The sequence below is a fragment of the Camelus dromedarius genome, chromosome 14 (assembly GCF_036321535.1).
Source record: "Camelus dromedarius isolate mCamDro1 chromosome 14, mCamDro1.pat, whole genome shotgun sequence".
Classification (NCBI taxonomy): Eukaryota; Metazoa; Chordata; class Mammalia; order Artiodactyla; family Camelidae; genus Camelus; species Camelus dromedarius.
Window position 1 is genome coordinate 29,332,370 of NC_087449.1, and position 21,079 is coordinate 29,353,448.

At 42.7% G+C, this 21,079-nt stretch overlaps 1 protein-coding gene and 1 non-coding gene across 5 annotated transcripts in view; both read left to right on the top strand.

Annotated features, from left to right (window-relative positions):
* DAB1 (DAB adaptor protein 1) overlaps positions 1-21,079 on the top strand; it is a 1,070,346-nt gene that overhangs the window by 694,709 nt on the left and 354,558 nt on the right. The window lies entirely within an intron of this gene.
* Positions 10,978-11,049, top strand: TRNAA-GGC (transfer RNA alanine (anticodon GGC)). The gene has a single exon. It is a non-coding gene; the product is annotated as a tRNA-Ala (tRNA).

Here is a 21,079-nt window from a genome sequence, read left to right on the forward strand (position 1 = left end):
CTGGATAAAAAGATCGGGGTAAATTGTTTTCCATTGATGATATTGAAATTCTTTGTGATGAATGATCTCGAAAACACTTCTTTTTGGTGGCAGTTCTTTACTTTGTAATCTGGATTTGGAAATGAATAGTAACAGTCAGCTATTGAAAGTCATCTCTCTGTTTTCTTGACATCTTTTGCAAGCATTAACAATAACAACTTACTCAAATTTGTCCTATTAAAATAACTGATTCAGTAGAACTATCCATTTCCATTACAGGAAAGATGATAACTATACATGCTTCCAATCAAAAAGGAAAATTACAAATTAATGTGAATTAATTACTCAGTACCTGGACACTAAGTACTCTGAAGGCTTATGGGGGTCCTCAAGAGAACTTATTTTTAGTAACAAAGCTTTATAATTAGGCACTGTCTTGCCAACACAGGCATCTCTTTTGATGTATGTAAGGGGCATTCTCTAGAAAAATGCTCACATTCTCTAAAACATATGTCATATCTGGGTGACATTTTCCTTTTTATTATCCTAGCCTATATTCATATATTACTGTGTACATATCAACAGGTAGAGTGAATGTTAGAGTATTTCTGGGGGATGCGTGGTGGAAAGAATGGGAGGAGAAAGAAAGAGGGAGAGGCTTTCTGTACTAAATCATGGTCATATGGGAGACAGTAGATTAGCTTCTCCCATGGGATCAATGTTGGTTATAGCTAAGCATCCACCTGTAGGATGTTCTGTCTTTGCCTTGGCTGGTGCAGATTTTTTTCCTCGTAGTCTTGGGAGTAAAAGTAAAATCCCAGCAGGCAGCAGAAATGAGAGTCAGCTTTGGGTGTGAATGATCATAAGTGACGCAGACGCAGCCCAGACAGTAAGGAAGAGAAGCCATGTGATGCTGTTCCCTTGTGATCACCCAGCGATGCCAGCACACTCTGACCATGGCACATGGTGGTGCTTCTTTTCAGTCCCAGGACACATTATTTTGAGCAGCACTACGTGGATGCTCACAAAAGTTCTAAATATAAAACACAACCATTCAGACAGACTCAAGTTAGACCAGAATTGCGGGTAATCCAGTTGTGTGGTGAAGTCAAAGATGAGGCCAGCCATATGCTGAATCTGAGCTATGGCATGTATTAGAACAGAGTTCCAATGAATGCAAAAAGGTTACTGTAATTTATTCCTTTGGGAAACTGAGTAGATTTGTAGGCCACATAGAAATTGGATTCTTGCCAACCTTCTTCTATCTAACTTCTTAATTTTAATGCAGTGGAATTTATCAATCTTTTCTTCTGTGGTTAGTACTTTTTATGTCTTGTTTAAGAAAGCCTTTTTTAAACCCTGATGTCATAAAGATATTCTCCTTTATTATCTTCTAAAAGCTTTATTGTTTTGCCTTTTACATTTCGGTTCTATAATCCATGGGACGTGTGTGTGTGTGTGTGTGTGTGTGTGTGTGTGTGTGTGTGTGTGGTCTGTGTGGTGTGAGGTAGGCATTTGTTCTGTTTATGCTAATTTTCTTCCATGTGGAGAAAAATCCTCCTGGCTTTTAGGATTAGTTTTAGGCATATATTTTCTCCACGCTTTTGCTCAAACAACACTTCTTTATTATTATAGCTTTATAATAAGCCTTGGTATTTGGCAGGACAAATCCCTGACAATGTCCTTCTTCAAAAGCAACTTGGCCTTTCTTGGCCTTTTGTTTCCCATATGCATTTTATAATTATCTTTTAAACTTAACACTAAAATACTTGAGATGAGATTGGCGTTACTACTTGAATTTATAGGTTAATTCAGGGAAATGACATCATTATGATTGAGCCTTTCTACTCATAAACTTAGTATCTGCATCTACTTAGGCGCTTTTAAAATAAAGATTATCCTTTTCTTCATAAAGGTACCTATCTTTTGTTAGATTTATTTCCAGGTGCTTTATATTTTTGTAGTTGCTACTGTAAATGCCATCTTTAAAATGTAATTCCTGGTTACGTGTTAGTGTTGATCGTACTCCGCCTATATTTCTTCTTCTGGATGGTGGGGGCTGGGGGGAGCTTACTGAAGCACTAGGTTCCTTCCATACTGTGCTTTGATACCAGAACAGCCTCAAGAGAAGGGCTCTGGGTGGCTTAGCACCGCCCTTGGCTGGCTCACTGCCGTCCCCCACAGACTGACACTGCAGGGGTTTCCTTTGTCCGGGTGGGTCAGTGAGAATGTGGATGAGGAGTGGGGTGAATGAGGGCTGACCACACGCAGGAGCAGCTACTCACCTCATTCAGGTGGCAGAAGTCTTCGAAAGATGTCTCTTTTATACCCCTGGAGAGTGAGGGGACTTGCAAAGGATGGCAGAACTCCCTCCTGGGCCCCTTGTCTCTGGTGGTAACATGATCTGAGGCCTGGGGGCTGGAGTCTGGCTCCTGACACACTGGTCTGGCATTTCAGGCCTGCCATCTGGCTGCCTGAATTGAAGGACACAGTTTGACCAGTAGCTACCATCTTGTTCGACTTTTCAGGCATCCCTCAGGTCAGTGAAGATTATTCCCACTTGCAAACGAGGAGCCAGAGGTCATAGTAAAGGTGGCCTGTCTGAAATGCAAAATAAAACCTACATTTTGAACACAGAGGCCCCAGGGTGTTTGGATAAGGGATTGTGACCCCGTATTGCAACGTGAAAGGAAGAATGAACAGAAATGGCACCCAGTAACATGCAGTTCTAGGGCAGCCCTGAGGGTACACATCCCAGCCACTCTGGATCATGGAATGGAATTCAGGCCGGATGTGCCCCTGGAGCCTGGCAGGACCACCCACTCATTCTGTAGATGAGATGTCTTTTGCTTAGGTTGGAGACCTGGCAGGTGTGTCTCAGAGTTACCAAGGGGTGAACAGTGGAGCTGAAATCATTCATCACCCCTTTGCAAAGAAGGAATTTTAGGTGAAAGTCTTTAACGAGTGACTTTTAGGTCTGATTCTTTGGTTACTTCCAACATTGTGAAATACTTGACATTTAGATGGAACCAAAGAAGCCAGCAAGTGAGATATATAGGTCCATCAACACACACACACGCGCGCACACACACACTATGAGGTATCTTCTCTTTTGGGCTTCAGAACAGTCCTATCAGATAGACAGGAAGGGCATTACTGTCCCCACTTTACAGATGGTCAAACCAATAATGAACTCTGTGGCTGTGGGCAAGACCTCAGCTCTCTGAGCCTTGCTTGAAAAATAGGTTCTTCTGGGGCTGTTTTGTGAATCAAAAGAAGTGAGGCCTGCGGTGCCTGTTGACATGCCACAAGCAGGAGTCCCCCTCCCCTCGACACGTAAAATGATGGCACAGCCACACAGTCATCCCCTTTGAAAGGGACTTGCTTCAGTATAATGAAGGGGGTTCAGTAGGTGAATGATAACAGACCTCTTCGGTCTGTGCTGCTTCGCTCCTTTCGGCTCTGAAAGGAGAGGAGGGGCTTGAAGTGAGGCATCCTCAGAAATCGGTCTTGGTTTGCGGTGCCTTTGGCGGCCCCTGTGGTCTTTCCAGGTCAGGAGACAATTTGACATTTTGTTTCCTCCCCACCTGACTGGAGAGGAAAAACAGCGCCTGCAAACACAGTTGACTGCAGAAAGCAACTTTATTTCTCATCAGCACACAGGGGACGGCATTTATCATGATTCATTTTAGAGGGGCATGATAAAATATTTTCTTCTTTCTGAGTATTTCACAAAGATTAATAAAGCAGCACTCTCAGGGAAAGTTTTATTAATCCATAACTTACAGGAAACTCCAGAGGAAGAAGACGTGAGATACGTTCTGTAGGCGAAGACGGCTGTGTGCCGCCCCTGAAAGTGGACCACGCCTGCGTTAGTCATTCAGGTTGCTGATGGGATGGAGACTTGGTCTTGGACGTGATCTAAAACAAGCAGTTGTTTCCTTTTATTTTCAAATTGGGCGGGTGTGAAAGAGGAGGTGGCAACACGTAGACAAATCACAGTCCTCGGGGTGCGGTCCTTTCTGTCCCTTTGGTGGCACTTCAGCCGCACTGGACACAGGCATGTTTGTGAGCCCTGGCACCTCTGCTGCCTGCACTGGGTTTCTGCTGAGTGTCCGTTGGAGAGGTGGTGCTGGCGGCAGTGGTGATGGTGATGGTGATGAGGAGGAGGATGACAACAATGTATCCATGGCCAGGAGTAATGATTTATGGGAAAGGACTTGGTTTCTCTATCACTTCATTTACTCAGCCTCTTTTGATTCCCTGCGGGGTCCTGGCACAGTGGTGGATTCCTTTTTTTTTTTTTTTTTTTTTTGCCATGAAAAAGACAGATTTCCTCCTCAAGATCCAGGATTAGTCCAGGAAGCACAAATAAACAGATACTAATATGGCTGAGTATAGCCAAAAAAAGTGTTAGCAGAGAAAAATAAGACAGGATGACTTTTGCCAGGGTAGGGAATGGTCAGCATCTAAGCTAGGCGTTCTGAAGGTGACTTGGAATTTGCCGGTGAGTCTTTGATTCCGTGAATCTGCTCTGGGTGCCGTGCTGGGCTCATAGGGTGAGTGGGACAGAAACTCTAGTTGCCTGTATTGTGTACACAGCCCACGGGGAAAACGCAATCAAGGCAGGAGGAGGCACATTCTGGGTCAGGGGACCATGGTGGACGTGAGATGGGCACTTCCATGCACAGGGAGCCCTTGTAATTTGGAAGGAATGGATCACAGAGTGGTGGGGTGGCAGGAGCTGGGGAAGTGGGGCTGGGCAGGTAAACAGGGCCAGTTCCTGGAGCAGCTTCTCACCAAGTGTTAGCCGTGAGGTTGTGGTTGGGTAGATGGTGGCAGAACAGCCTTTACTTTGTGTAGCCTTCTCTGCAATTTCCTCAGCTCTCCTATTGCCTGGATTCAAAGAGCAGTCTATGGAGAAATATGACTATGTTTATTTAGGTGAAATGAGCAGTGTGTGTCAGGTGTGGTGCATTTTAATAGCCTTTCAGGTGACTCTTATTATGAGAATTGCAAGCCCAGGTGCCTACGAGGGCCATGCAGTTGACATTAGTGGGTGAAACAGTCTGGAGTCAGGAAAGGGGGGCGCAGGAGAAGCCACTGTTTAGCTCCAACTGATGATTGCAATAAGAGAGTGCTGGACCAGCAAAGCCAGGTTTTCAGCTTTTCCAAGAAAAGCTAGAAATCTTGGTTTGGTTTTGTTTTTTAAGGTGAAATCCCTCTGTTTAAAAATTTGGCACTAAATCAGTTAAAACAAACAACAAACAAAAAAAAATATTTGTAGGTGAAAGATAGCTGGCCGGTGGGCTTTAACTACCCAGTAGTGAATTTTGGCTGTTTCTTTATAATTAGTATGTTATGACAGCATAACTCTCCCTCAAGTGGAAGTTTGGTCAATATGCTGAGGGGTAAATTGGGCCGTTTTGGGTAAGGGAAAGTTTCTGCAAGACAGTTGAATGGTGGAAATCAGTTCTCACTTATTTCTCTGTTTCCTCAATCACCATGTTTGCTGTTCTTGATCAGATGCTTCTGATCCATGGTAAAGCTTCCGTAAAACCAGCTTCCGTGGCGTTTCTGGTGTGTTCTTAGCTATTTACTGGGCAGCACTGAAGTTTGTTTGTCTGAGGCTCCAGTTGCCTTAATTAAGTTTGTTACCTGCTGCTACCAAGGCAGATCCCTGTAGTGAGTCAAATGAGTAGTTTTAGGGTCTGTAAATGACAGTGTTCTGTGGCATTCTCATTGAGGGATGAGACCCCCAGCCACTAACATATGCACATTTTTAAACCAGAGTGAGAACACGAGCGACTTAGTAGTTACTGTGGATTTGAGTGAGTGTCATAAATATTTATTTATCTTTTTTCATAGCCGGCATAAAAATGCTAGGATATAAAAAAGTTGTTCACTACACAAACAACAGAAAATTCATTGGCTATACGTCTCCTCAATGCCTGTGTCTCTTTGGGTTTTCATTAGCGTCTCGCAATATACTTTGAGAAATTAGATTTGAACCGAAGCTTCAGGAGAATATGAAAGCTCCTGGTGTTCATAATTAACCCGTTTTCAGCGAGCATCCACTGCATCCAGCAGTCTCCTTTTAACCAGATAGTGACTGTAGTCAGATTTCATGAATGTTTCAGCATTTGTTTGTTGCAAAGAAACAACCCGTTTATTGAATTTGGAAAACACAAAAACATGTAAAAGAGAAAAGAAGTCACTTATCATTTTTCTACCCAGGGGCAATCACTGTTAATGTTCCGAATTGTAGAGATGAAGAGGTTCTGAGCTGAGGTCAGAGCAACATGAGTTTTAGTCCAGGTGCCTCTATGTATTTAATCTTGGCATGTCTTATTTTCCTCATCTGTGAAATAGAAATAAAAATAATATCTATTTTCTCTGATAATGTTGCTTATTAAACCAGATAATGCATACTGTCAATTTCTGGTGTACAGCACAATATCCCAGCCATGTGTGTATATATATACATACACACACACACACATATATTTTTCTTCATGTTCTTTTTCATTAAAGGTTATTACACATATTAAATATATTCCCTGTGCTATACAGAAGAAATCTGTTTTTTTATCTGTTTTTATATGTAGTGGCTAATATGTGCAAATTCCAAATTTATCCCTTCCCACCCCCTTTCCCCCAGTAACCTTAAGATTGTTTACTATGTCTTCGAGTCTGTTTCTGTTCTGTAGATGAATTCATTAGGTCCTCTTTTTTCTTTTTTTTTTTTCCATATTCCACATATAAGCGATATCCTATGTCTTTTTCTTTCTTGTTCTGGCTTACTTAGAATGATGTTCTCCAGGTCCATCCATGTTGCTTCAAACGGCATTATTTTTTAAATTTTTTATGGCTGAGTATTATTCCATTGTATAAATACCTATTCTTTTTGCTATAAACATTTTGTCTTGTGGAGTTCATTGAAAATAGTTGTCAAAACTCTGTTAAAAAAGCTGATGTTCCCGTATCTCTTTAAAGAAAAACTCTCTAAATGTCCTTTTTAAGTTCATTAACATGCTTGTATCAACATTTAGCATTTCCCCTTGTATGTGTAAGTGGTTGCTCATTCTTTTTTGTTATAAATAATTCTTTGATGAATATCTTCATTCATGAATTTTTTTGTGGCAGCTCCATTGCATCCCACATCTGGAAATGGCAGTAGAATGCCAGCATTCTCCATGGGAACTTTTAGTGATGAAGGAGGTGGTCTCTGTGGTGTCCGGTATAGTAGCCACAAAGCATATGTGGCTACTGAGCATTTGAAATGTAGCTAGTGTGACTGAGAAACTGAATTAAAAAATTTTTTTTAACATATTCTAATTTTAGTTTAATCTTCTATGGCTGGTGGCTGCCATAATAGACAGTGTGGGCTTAAACTATTCTGGTTCAAAATGTAGAGTGGACTTAAGCTGGGATTGGTTTTTCATACAGGTATATCCATTGAACATTTAGCTTTTTCCTCTGGTCATTTCTTGTACTTTCTGGTACAGTTTCAAGATAATCTTCCCTTTCTGTGTATTTCTATTTTATTTGAACAGAGGGTTGGTAGATGATGCCTCACATGCCTGCTGCCATGTGAAGTTAGGAGTCTGAGTTGAAGATGTTGGCTCTGTGGAGGCTCTTCAGGTTGCCAGTGACAAGAATATGGCTTAGCGTGACTTCAGTCTAAAAGGGAACTTCTCTGCTCACGTCACTAAGGGTAGGTGTAGTCTGGCTGCAGGTGTGGTTAGAGCCGAGGGCCCAGTCAGCTATGTCTCCACACGCCAGCTTTGTGCTCTCTGTGTTGGCCTTGCTAGAAGGCTGTGCCCAAGCAGTGGCAAAGACGGCCACCAGCATCCAGGCTCATGTCCTGCCAGCTTAGCAGCCCTGGCAGAAGGGAAGAAAGCTTTTCCCCAGTTGAGTCACTGAATGGCCTAGGGCTGTCTCTCAGTGGACTTGTTCCGATTCTGAATCAGTCTCTGTGATCAGGGTTGGAGGCAGAATTTCTGCCCATTGGCTGGTGCTGGGCTGAGGCCCACCCATGGAGCCAGGGGGTGAGATTAGCCCCACCAGACCGTATAGACTTGTGCCATTGGGATAAGAGGATGATTCCTTTCCCCTCAAAGGAAAATCAGGGTGGGAAATGCAGGCAGGCACGTGCTACACGGTGGATGCTCACTGCACTGTATCTTTGAAGCATTTTTTGTTCCTCCAGTTTTCTTCTTAGGGAAGCCAGTTCATTGGGAAATAGGGAAGATTTTCTGTCCTGTGAATTGCTGTCAATTCACATAGCAGGCTTCTATCATTTAATGGGACCATTCCCTATCGACAGAGGGTTCTTGGATGTGTCTTCCAATTATGCAAGCGTTGGGATGTTTGGATTCTCTCTGGTCTTTCTCTGCCTGTGTTTATAACAGTATGCTCACAAGTTAATTTTTCCTCTCTAGGAAGTAGGTAACTATGCCCCAGAGAGTTAACAAGGTAAGTAAATCGATGCATCTATTGTGATTATTTTTCTTTATGAATAAGGCAAAAGATTTATTGCCTAAGCCCCTTCCTAGAAGTATCTGATTCAGAGCTGATGGGATTTGCATGTCAGACTCCATATAATCTAGGAACCTGGTAGAGAGTGGGCACTTCAGCCCCCAGCTGGTGTATTGCAGCAGTATCTTGGGACTTATGGATGTAATTAAACCATCTCTATTAGTAATTACAAAAAGGAACTCACTGCCCTTAAACGTGACTGTAACATACCAGATCTTCATAAAAGCATGAAGCTATTTACTTTATCAGCAAAGTCTAGGTAGAAAATATTTGATTAATACTCCAATTTTCTGATTCAGCCTATTATTATGTAATAAAATACAGTGACCAGAATTGTTTCCTTTTTACTGCTCGTGCTCAGCCTCATCAGAGAGGTTGAAATTTTGTTGCACCATTCATACCAATTTTCCTTTAACTCTCCAGCATAAAGACTATCAGTAAATTAATATTCCCTGCCTGTGAGATGGGATTGACCTCATAGGTAGAAGTTCATTTCTTGTCCTAACATCTACTGTACCGTGAAATTAGGAGTCTTCTCTTTATCTGTCTATATATTTTTACTTCATTTTCATTGTGGCAAGAGTGGTGGTAGGGACCTCAATCCAGATATTGTGTCACCGTAATATATTATCAGCTTTTAATTAGTCAGTCATTATTGTATAAAGATATGGGCAGTGTCAAGAACATATCTCACTTTTTTTTTTTAGTGCTCTTTTATTCCAGGTAGAATCACAGGTAAGCTCTCTATATGCAGAAGGGACTGAAAGCATGGAGCCCAGTCTCAGTGAAACCCTGTGTGCACCTCTGCTGAGTTAACCTGTGCTGAATTGAGTTACCTGTGCAGGTAAAAGTAATGAAGCACTCACGGGCTGTGTAGCAGAGGCGTCCTGGGACGGGATGGAGCACGTGGGTTATGTTACCGGGTCAGTTAGATGATCTGGTGTCCTGGCGCTGCTTACTTGGCTCCTCTGGACCTACATCCTCTCAGCTGAGAAGGAAAGGAGGCTTTGGATGACCCATTTCTAAGATGCCTGCCCACTGTACCCTTTTGATTTTAGGCATCCTGAATTTTGTTCATGTGCCATAATACCTAACGACTAGTATTATAGTTCAAGGTTATATGCAACAGTCTTCTCTCTCGTAAGCTTTCCCAGTTTCTCTTGACCAAGACTCTGTCCTTCTCTGTTCTTACTGTATTTTTAACACGTGAGATTGTATATCAGAGCGGGCATCTTTATGCACCTTGTCTTCCCCACGAGGCTGTGAGCTCCATGAGGGCAGATGCCTTCTCGGTTATGGAAAGTATTTTGCAAAGTATTTTGCAATGAGACAGTCGATAAATATTGTGCAGCTGTATTTCAGAGACCTTACAGGGAAAGATGAAAACAAATGCAAATATAGATGTGTCTGAAAAGGCGAGGGACTCGATGGTTGCGAAATTACTTAGGTACTTACGCCACGTAAAGTAAATTCAGTAGTTTCTCAGGGAGATTTCTTTTTAATGTATTATGAAATGCCAAATTTTTGCAGTTGAATGAAGAGGTAAATCATTTCATGCACATAACGGAATCCTTTTGTACATTTCCGATTATTCAGCGCCTTATGGTGGGCGCCCTGCTATGTTATTTCCCATCATGTCAGAATGTGGCCTTTTTGGCAGTAAGTTCATTCCTGTGCTTTTAAGAAAGAAAAGAGAGCTCCCACCGCCCTCACTGGGGTTTGATGTCTCAAGATTGTTTTTGCATGGACTCTGGGGGCCGCGAGTCTGCACAGCGAGACAATGTGAATACATCTCCCCAAATCAATGAGAATTGTGCCGTCCTCTAGAAAATTAGGTTTGAGCCACATCAACGTCAGTGCCTGAGACTGAATAAATCCCATTTCATGATTGCACCGTGTATGAATTGTGTAATGTGTCTAGATAGGCACGAGCAATGATTGCCTCTCTCTCCTCGGCGTTGCTAAATGGTAATATGCAGTGGCTTCATGTGAGCAGTGTCTCAATGAACAGCCCAGGCTGCATGAGATAATTTAGGGCCCACCCTCAGGAGGTCTCTGTGGACCAGTATAAGAGGTGACTGGTAACCAGAGACAATGAGAAAAATACTCTCTATGGCTTTTTTTTTTTTTTAAGATTGATATTGACCTGAAGTACCTCAATCACCTTGTTTTGTACAGAGTCACGTGTAAGTTGACCATGTTTGTGGACAGAATTTCTGGTTTGCTCCTTCCAGCTGGGAAGTCCATGGGTAGGTCAGGTGATCTTGCATTACTTTTTGTTCATTCAGCCACTTGAAAGATAACGCCTGTTGTGTGCCAAGCACCATTTTAGGTGCAGGGGGTGGTGGGATGGGGGTGGGATGTTCCGATAGGAATAGCTCTGCAGACTGAAAACCTACTATTTTTTTTTTTTCATTCTCTTCACATCAGGCTTTAAAAACTAACCTGAAGAGGGTGGGAGGTATAGCTTAGGGGTAGAGCTCATGCTTGGCATGCACGAGGTCCTGGGTTCAATCCCCAGTGCCTCCGTTAAGGGAAAAGAATGAAGAAAAAATTAGAAATTAGAGAAATAACAGCCTTAAAAAAAGCCCAACCTGAAAAGTAAATGCTCCAGTACCAATCCCCTGTTCATTTCTTGCACAGACTTGCAGACAGTCAGAGGGGGTGTTTCAGATCTCCAGCGGTCCCTGCAGGGAGGTGAGCTCTCCTGGGGATGGGCCCTTGGAGCTGTCCAACACTAGTGCTATTTTAAATTTCAAAGAAATTTAAATGCTAATTCCAAGGGCTCTCTTCTCACCGAATCCTTTGGAAGCTACTCATCCAGTGAGTGCTAAGCAAAGGCAGCCACGGGGGCGGGGTTGGTCAGCAAGTACCCCAAGGACTGGGGAGGTAAGTAGGAAAGGTTGTTATAATTCGGCACTGTCCGCTTTAGAGCAGTTATTTTTTTCACATCAACTCTGGCTCCTGACGCCTTAGACTTGCTGGGTCTTCATGGTGAGGCAGGAACCTTCGAGTTAATTGAGTCCATTAGGTCTATTATGCTGGAGCTGGTACGCATTATTTTTCTACCTTGATCAATGATCAGTTTTCATGGGGAAGCAACGGTAAATTCGGTCCAAGCCATGCAGCTTACTAGCTAGGTGACCTTGGGCAAGTTACTTCTCTCAGTCTCACTTTTCCTTTTCCTTTTTTTTATTGAAGTGTAGTTGATTTACAATATTGTGTTAGTTTCTGGTGTACAGCATAGTGATTCAGTTTTACATATATATATTCTTTTTTTTATTGAAGTATAGTCAGCTTACAAAGTGTCAATTTCTAGCGTACAGCATAATAGTTCAGTCATACATATATATATTTGTTTTCATATTCTTTTTCACTGTAGATTATTATAAGACATTGAATATAGTTCCCTGTGCTTTACAGTAGGACCTTGTTGTTTATCTTTTCTGTGTAGGGTAGATTGTCAGCCTCACTTTTCTTATCTGTAAAATGGGGACATTGTGCCTTTAACATTCTGGATCCATAGCTAGGATTCTGGGACTTAGCGCTGTGCTTGCTAGACCAGCGAGCTGGTGAGAGGCTTTTGTATCAGATGTACTCTGTAGGCTACTGGGATTCTCCCACTTGCCTACCTTCTAAAGCATATGCATATTATCCAAGTAAATATGCCTGTCAGTGTCCTGATTTATTTCACAGAATGATAGAAGGCTAGAATTTCAGGCTTGAATTAATATTAAAATGTTATTTAATTAGGACAGTCCCATTTGGAGAGCAGGAAACTGTGCCATCCATCCATTTATCATGTTATTCTCTTATTCAGCATTTATTAATATTAAGCACCTGCTGTGTGCCTGGTGCTATTCCCAGTGCTAAGAAAACAAAGAAGGATAAGATAACAGCCCCTGTCTGCAAATCTCTCTGCATCCTCCACAAAGGAGAAAGAACCTTGCAGTACAAACCAGTCGCTCTTAATTGCATTGCCTTTTGGGTTCTGTGTGGCTAGAATGAGGTTTATGGCGAGTTGATAATCCCAGTAGAAAAGAAGGAGGAGAAAGATTCCTCAACTCCGGCCCCTGCTAACGTCTTTAATCATTTCAAGCTTAAACTAGAGAATCAGAGGGAAGAACTGTGAAGAAGCCTGTTTAGATACAAAAGCCCCACTAGGAGTCGGACAGCATTTCCCGGGATGAAGGACTTCAGTGTTGGATGAGCACATTCAAAACTAAAATCCAACCTTCAAGTCAGTGTTCAAAGGAAGTAAAAGGCCACACAGAAAATGAGATGTAATTGGGCACCCCGTGGGGTGGGGTCAGCACCCAGGAAGCCTTGAAAGGCCTCAGTGTGGCCGGTCCCCAGGCCTGGAGCCAGCATCTCCTGCCTTCCTGACAGTAGCAAGCATATATGTTGGTAAGACATTAGAGTTGTGAAACAGAAGCTAGAAGAGTTTGCTTTTGACTTGTAAGCTTGAATGTTTTTGCTTTGCATTTTAAGATAGAAATAAATTTTATTATAAACTCCCAAATCACAGGTTGGGAGTGGAATGGACCACTTGTGGTTGAGAAGTTTGTGAGATGACAATTACCATACTGACTATTTTTCAGGAAGGTTTCCAGAAAGGAGAACAACATTCCAAAACAAACAAACAAAAAACAGTTCTGTCACTTGCATCATTTAAAAACCCATGTCCTACCAATTTCTGTCATCTCTTTCCCCACCACTGCCTGCTGAACTCCTCCCCTGCTGAACTCCTCCTTATCCATCAAAGCCCCAGTTCATTGCCCTCCCCTCTGGCAGGCCTTCCTAGGTCCTCTCATTCAGAAGGAATGGCCCTCCTGATTATGCTTCATGGCACCAGCATTCAGCCCCATGTTCTAGTCGTTCCTGTACATGGCAGTCGCCTCTGTTAGACTCATGTGTCCCAAGTGCAATGACTGTGTCTCTGTCTCTTTATAATCTTCTCCCCTGCCTCTGGGCCTTGCTCAAAGAGAGCCCTCCATAATGATGACTCAGGGAATGAATGGAAAACCTCAGATCCCCAGTGTCTCTGGTAAATGGAGGCAGTCACGTGGAAGTCTTTTTAGTGTGAACAGCTTCCTCAGGGATTGGGAGAAAGTGGACCAAATACACCGTCTGACTCGTGGATGATACAGAGGCCACAGGGCCAGCGTAACAAGCTGAAGCCAGATGCTCAGACATGAGAAGGGTTGATTGAGTCAAACAAGGTAAGATCTGAAAGCGCTCAATGCAATGTCTTGCACTTAGGCGCAAAGCATTAATATTAAGAGCAAAATAAAATGCAGTGGCTGTCCAGCTGTCCTTAAGGAGAAGGGGGACGTGGAATTGATTTCAGTAAGTACCTGTCACCAAGAGGCTACTTGAGATGCCTGATCGCTCTTGGGGTAGATGAGTAGAAAGAAGTATTTTGTACCCGAAGAAGCTGATTGTGGATTCCTGTCTCTGTTCTCTGGTGGGCCAGTCGGAAGTTCAAGTAAGTAAATGAGACACATCTGCCTCCCATACCAGGCGATGACTCTATGAATGTGACTGGGTGTCTTCCAGTCTTGACTCCTTTTCCCAGAGCCCAGCACTGGCACAGGATGTGCTAGGTTAGGTAAACGCGAGTGGAATGGGAATCGATCTAATCAGAGTGTGTCTGGAGGAAGACTGTTGAATGCCCCCCCCCCAAAGTTCCTCAAAGAATTAGAAAAGTTAGAGAAGTAACCAGAGGATTTGTACTTTGAAACATGCATTCATTTGTTGGCAGGGATAGGTGTATGGGGGAAGTGCGGAGCATAATCACTATCTTTAAATATTTGAAAAACTGCTGTGTAGAAGGGGAACTGGAGTTTTTCTGTTGACCATCAAAGAAGTGGAGGTTAGAAAAAGCAAGTTTTGACTCAAGGAATTGTCTTAAGTACGGAATGGTTTATATACAATAATGTCCTTGCTCCCTGTCCCAAATTTTGTAGGCTGAAAAAATTGAGGGAATAGGGTACTGTAGAAGACTGCCATATATTGGATAGGGGAAATGCAAAAATTGCAAAAAAGGATTTCTGGATCCTTCTAATTTTAACATTTTATGATTTCTGTTGAATAAACAGTCCTTCTTGACCCCAGAAAAAATTTAGTGTGTTAATATAAGATAAACTGTTATTGGTGGTGGGAAGGGATAAACTGGGAGTTCAAGATTTGCAGATACTAACTAATATATATATATATATGTTTGTCTATTATATATATAATAGATAAACAATAAGTTCATACAATATAGCACAGGGAACTATATTCAATATCTTGTAGTAACTTATGGTGAAAAAGAATTTGAACATGAATATATGTATGTTCATATATGACTGGGGCATTGTGCTGTACACCAGAAACTGACACAACATTGTAAATGGACTATACTTCAATAAAAATATATACATACAAACTAAAAAAAAAAAAAAAAGTTGGATCAGAGAAAATGACCAAAAAAATGATGAACTAAATGTTATGTTGCTTCACCTTTAAAGCAAGTTTACTTACATAATCTCAAGTGAACACTGTAATCAAGATACACACGTATAGGGGAAAGATTGTTACTGTCATTCTGTAGATTAACAGCCCTGCTTGCTTGGTGTGGACAAGTGGCTTGTTCAGGGAGTTAGAGGAGCTAGGTCCTAGCTAACAGCACTGATGAGCACTAACACAACTAACACACCGACTAACAAGTGTTTGCCCTACGAGTCAGATTCCATTTTTGTCCCCATTTTGTTGATGAAGTGACTGAGGCATAGCGAGGTTAAGTACTAGTACACAGTCAGGGTCACACAGCCATGAAGTGGCAGAACCAGTGTTTGAACCAGACGGTGTGATTTCAAAGCTCATGTTCGGCAGCTCAGTGCTGGCTTGTGTTTCTGTGGTCGGCGTGGTGTCCCTGACGACACATTGTTAAAAACGTAAAGTCAGACAGAGCAACCAACTGTTCGTTTTGCTATCCACCATTCAGATGATCAAGATACAAAATGTAACAATGAAAGCTGCTTTGTCCCCCCAAATATAGAATCTATGATTTATGTCAAAGGTTAGCAAGAGTTGGAAAAAAGTACAACTTCCCCGAGGGCCCCAGAAAACCTGGCACCTGACCCCTGAAACTGCTTCATGACACGGTTCTGCTTCACTCACCGGGCTTGATCGGCATGGAGATGCTAGTTTACATGGACTTTTCCCAAACCTGCGTCTAGCATTTTGAGTGTCCAAACTTTTCTTGTGCTTCAGTGACGCCAAATAGAATGAGGGAAGCAGAAGATGGTGTCTGAGAGCCCACTCAAGTGCACTGGACATTTTCCAAGTTACCCCAGACCTCAGGGCGCATTGTTCTTGCTGTGTTATTTGCCTGGCCTCCCTCCTGGCTTATTCACATGCTTCAGGTGGTTTGGCCTGACAAAGAATGTCCCTGGCCCGTATCTTCCTTTATCTTGTGTTCTGTCGTACCCATATTTTCTACTTTCACATTTTTTCTCTATTCTATTTGCCAGTCCTCTCCCCCACACCTTCTGACCCCTGTCCTTGGCTGTCCAGGATCTGTTGGCTCCTGATTTAGGGGTATAAGGTAAAACCAGAGGCTGATAACAAACTTAGTGTTTCTGAAAATTGAGTCAGAGAGCCTCGGTACTTAAGAAAGGAATGGTAGATAGGGCTACACTCTTCAGTGCGGTAGCCAGGGGAAGACCTGCAGCTATTTAAGTGTAAATTCATTAAAAGAAAAGAGAAAATCCAGTTCCTCAGTCACACTAGCCACATTTCTAGTGCTCAGTCCACTCATGCGGCCAGTGGCTACCTTAGTAGGGCAAGCAGGTGGCACAGAGGCTGTGATTGCTTCCATCACCACAGAGCGTTCTCTTGGACTGCACTGCGTAAGTGCTTGGATGACTCTGTGGTGTTGAGACCCGAGTACAGCTCGAACCAGAGAACCAGACGGACGTGGGTTCAAGGCTGGTTGTTACGTAGTTAGGAAGGTTACTTTCTGGCCTCTCATTTCCTTCTCTGCAAAATGGGAATACTAAATATTTGCATTGCAGGGTTGTTCTGCAGATTAAATGCAACGTCATGTGTCACGCAGCTCTTGACTTGCAGTAGTGGCTCGAGGGACGTTTATTCCTTCTGTAAGTTACCCACGATATGTGACATCCACCTTGATAGCTTAGAGCCAGTGCCTAAGGCTGAGGTTTGCAAAGCCTGCCTCCAGAACACTTGTCTCTCTGGGTGCCGAGTGATAACAGGGTTGACATGTATGTTTGTAATTGTTTGCTCCTTTAACAGGCAGAATGGCAAAAAACAAAAAACAAGAAAACAAAAAACAAAAAACCCAAAACCAGTAAACCAAATTTTTAATGAGCAGATGCTTTCTAAGAGATTACATAAAAGTAGGTCTCATCTCTCAGGAAACTTTTTCTTAATCGAAAGACCACATTTCCTAAGCCACGTTCTAAGAAAAATCAGACCCTTAAAGGCTTTCTTTGATCAAATAAGTTTGGGAAACTGCATGCTTTCTCCCTCTTGGAGACTGATAATGGACAAGTTAAAGACTTGGAGGAGTCCTGCTGGAAAGAAGTATGTCCAGCATTCTGAAACTCCATGTTTTGAGCTTTTAAATGCACATGGAACCCCTCCCTGTTCGTACAGAACACCTGTTTATATAGTGTCCACAGGAACCATTTCTGAACGTACTCCTCTTGACACGCATAGTCCACTGCTGTTTTCCGGGGGCATCTGCAGGGAAGGTTCATTGTAAAGCATTTCCTTCTGCTCTAATCCCTAATTCTAATATAACAAAGGGACGTGGTGCACACAGCTCAGTCTCTTTTGTAGTTCCTTAAGAAAAGGGTAAGTCTGAAGCTAGTTCAGGACCTGAAAGTAACCTGTTTTGTCAAGGTTTAAGGTTCAGTAAACAGCAATTGAGATCTCTTGTATTTCAGACCACCACAAAGGCTGTTTTTGTACTTAGAGACTAGAGGCTCATGTAACTGTGTGTTTCCATGGGTTTGCGAAGCTCGCTGCCTTCAGCAGTTTGTCTTTGCAGCAGAACGCCCATTGGGTCTGACGTTGGTCTGATAGGAAAAGGGGAAAGTAATTCAACCTGTGTAAATGAAATGATTGCTTTGAATAAAGCCCTACCTGGGTTGGCTTCAGTAATCTGGTAAGATCTAAGGCAGTGGTCTCAATTTTCTTCTCTCTCTGCACCACGTGTGATAGAGGCTGACAGCTAAGCCTACTCATATAAGCAAATCACAAGATGGTGGGACACTGAGAACTGCTCGTTAAGCTAACAGCCAAGGCAGGAAAGGATAAGGAGCAAATTCTTGAATCAAGGTCCTGGATTCTGGATCCATGTGTATGTTTCTCTCTCATATGCATGTATATATGTATGTCATCTCTTTGTGTATCATTGTCGTCTCTCTCAGGGGCCAACAAAGTTTTTCTGAAAAGAACCAGATAGTAAGTATTTTTGGCCTGGCAGGCCATGTGGTCTTTGTCGCAACTACTCAACGATGCCACAAGCTACAAGCTCAAAAGTAGCCGTGGACAATACATGAATGAATGTGCTCCAATAAAACCTACAAAAACAGGCAGCAAGCCAGATTTGGCCCACAGGCCGGAGTTTGCTGACCCCTGGTCTATCTCTTTGATCATCAGTAGAAACACCAGTTACCGGCAGTTTCCGAAATGCTTGGCTGAATCACATCCTTACGCTGAAGTGGAGCTTTGAGAGAACGAAGAATCCTTTCAGTGAATCGCTGGCAGTGATGGCTTTGCTATAGATGGATCATCACTGTTAATACCCAGGGATCAGGCATCATTCTAATTGTTCACAGGCATAGAAAACAAACTTACGGTGACCAAAAGGGGAAGGCAGGTGGGATAAATTAGGAGTTTGGAATTAACATATATACACTACTATATATAACAGATAAACAACAGGGACCTACTGTTTAGCATGGGGAACTATATTTAATACCTTGTAATAGCCTACGATGAAAAAGAATATATATATATATATATATATATATATATAATATGTATAATTTAATCATTATTCTGTACACCAGAAACAAACACAACATTGTAAATCAACTATACTTCAATTAAAAAAAAATTAAACTCTAAATGCTCATTTAGCTGTCAGAACAACCCCGTGAGTTTAGGCACTATTATTATTATCTGAATGTTGCCTAAGAAGCTGAGGCTGAGGAGTTAGCCTGCTGGAGGTCATGTGGGCGGGAGGAAGAGGGCAGTCCTGAATGTACAGCCCGGGGGGGACATCACCCTTCCCCCAACAGCATACTGTCTCGGGGAATGTTGGTAAAAGCCAGTCTCCCTGGTTTACAGATAGCGCAGCGCTCCCTGGACTTCACAAATGCCCTGCTGGCTTCATCTTCATCTTCTCAGGCGCACATGCAGGTTTTTCTTGAACCACGCCAAACTTCTGGCTGTTTCGGGCACATGCCAGACCCTCTCAGACATCAGGGTTTGGAAATGTGGTTCCCTGTAAAGGAAGTCCATTCTCCCTGCCTTCTGCACCTTCTTCACTACTTGCAAAATATCTCCTCCTCTGTTTTCTCAAACTCCTCTGTGCAGAGTGAATTCCTCCCTTCTTTTTGTTCCAAGAGCCTGATCCAAAAACTAAACTCATGGAGGAGAAGCAAACGATAAGAATTATGATCAGAGTTATTTCTGGCTGTGTTTCACTTTAAAAATGCAATTTTCCAGCAACATAAAGTTGCGTCCTCTGTGCGTACGCATGCATGTTTATTCATCTGCCTGTGCAGAATGCACTGATAGATCAAGGCTTCACGTGTCTTACATGAAGTTATTTTTACCTGATAGTGTCAAGACATCTCTGGGGTCACGAACTGTTTCCCAACATAGTAAATGTTCAGTCAATGTTGGTTGTTAAGTAAATGAATGAACCACGAAACACTTAGGACCCATGCTCTTAGAGATTCAAGCTTAACTAAGTACATGGAAGCATTAATTAATTGGTATTTTTAGTATGCCTCCCATATGCCAAGCAGGGAGCTAGATCTTGGCGATGCAGCCGCTAACAACATGACTTGATTGTGCCTTTTGATTATCTTCCGTATGATAGATTCTGCAATAAACACCTGTGCGTTACTATTCATTAGCGCTGCATCCTTTCAGCAAAATATGTGCTGAAGTAACAGATGCCTCTGTTGCAGCCTCTTCTTTGTTCATACGTCTCTGAGTATATTCTGTATCCCTCTTGCCTCTCAGAGTATCCCCGTAATACTGGTCTGTTAAACATTGGTGAATGAATGAGCTAGTGTATTGTTTTGGAATGAGCTTTGGTTGTGGGCAGGGAACCTAGCTTCAGATCCCAGCTCTGTCACAGGCTGGCTGGGGTCAGGATCGACTGGTTTTTCTCCTGCAGAGCTGGAGGAAAAGCATGGTCACCGGGAGCATGGCTGAAGGACTTGAACTATTCACAGGAAGTGGTCCTGTGGGTCCTTAGAGGTTAGAAGGATGCCGTGGAGATGGTTATGTGAGCTAAGGGCACGGAGACATGGAAGGAAAACTAGCCACAGCTGGAGGAGGGAGGCTGGGAGTTTGGACATCCTGAAGGCAGATTTCCTCCACAGCACTAGCTAGGACCATGGTAAGCCTGGTCAAGTTTATGAACAAGAAGTTGGGAGAAGAGGAAAAATAGCAAAAAATGGAATAAAAATTATGGAGGTCACAATAGGTTGAAAAATGAAATGAATAAGACCAAAGCTGGCTTTCTCTTTCTCCTTGATTTCTCCTTATCTCATTCTTGGGGGGAAGCTGAAATCATCTCCGCAGGCCCCTTTCAGGGTAAGACTTGAAAGGAGAAGAGGCTTTCTACAGGATAAGGCTTACCGTCCAGAAAAGGGTTACATGCCAGGGCTCTGATTATTTACACCACGGGGATAAACTCGGGGCACTTGCCCACAGTGTTTCGGTGTCCAGGAATTAAGGAGCTCCAGGTGCTGTTCAAATCAGGACAATAAAAATGGTTATTTTGGTGTCTGACGAGAACTGCTAGAATTAAGATGAGTACCTTTGCAATGTATTTTTATCTCTTTTGTACTTTGGAGCATCCCTGTGGGGGTAGGTGTTAATATCTCCATTACGGGCAGAAATTGAGGACCGAGTTAAGTGATTTGCCTTAAGGGCACAGAACTACTGACGAACAGAGGTAGAGCTTGAATCCCATCAGGCCTTCTGATTCAAACTCTATCCTTTTCACTGTGACAGGCTTCTGAAAGAGTGTTCTGGTCTATTTAAGAGGGCCGTGCAGGGCCAAAGCCTTCGTTGTCTGTGAGGAAGATCATAAGCATGTGAGATGCTGAGGACTTACTGAAGAAGGTGTGGCATGTGTTCATAGTACTACTTAAAATACCAGACTGCAGACGCAGTGTTGCTGTAGAAGGTGAGAGCACTGGCCTTGGGGTTTGCTCGCTGACCCTCCACTAAAAGCTGTATGGCTTTGAGCAGATTAATGAACATGTTTGTGTCTTCTCACCACCTACTGAGG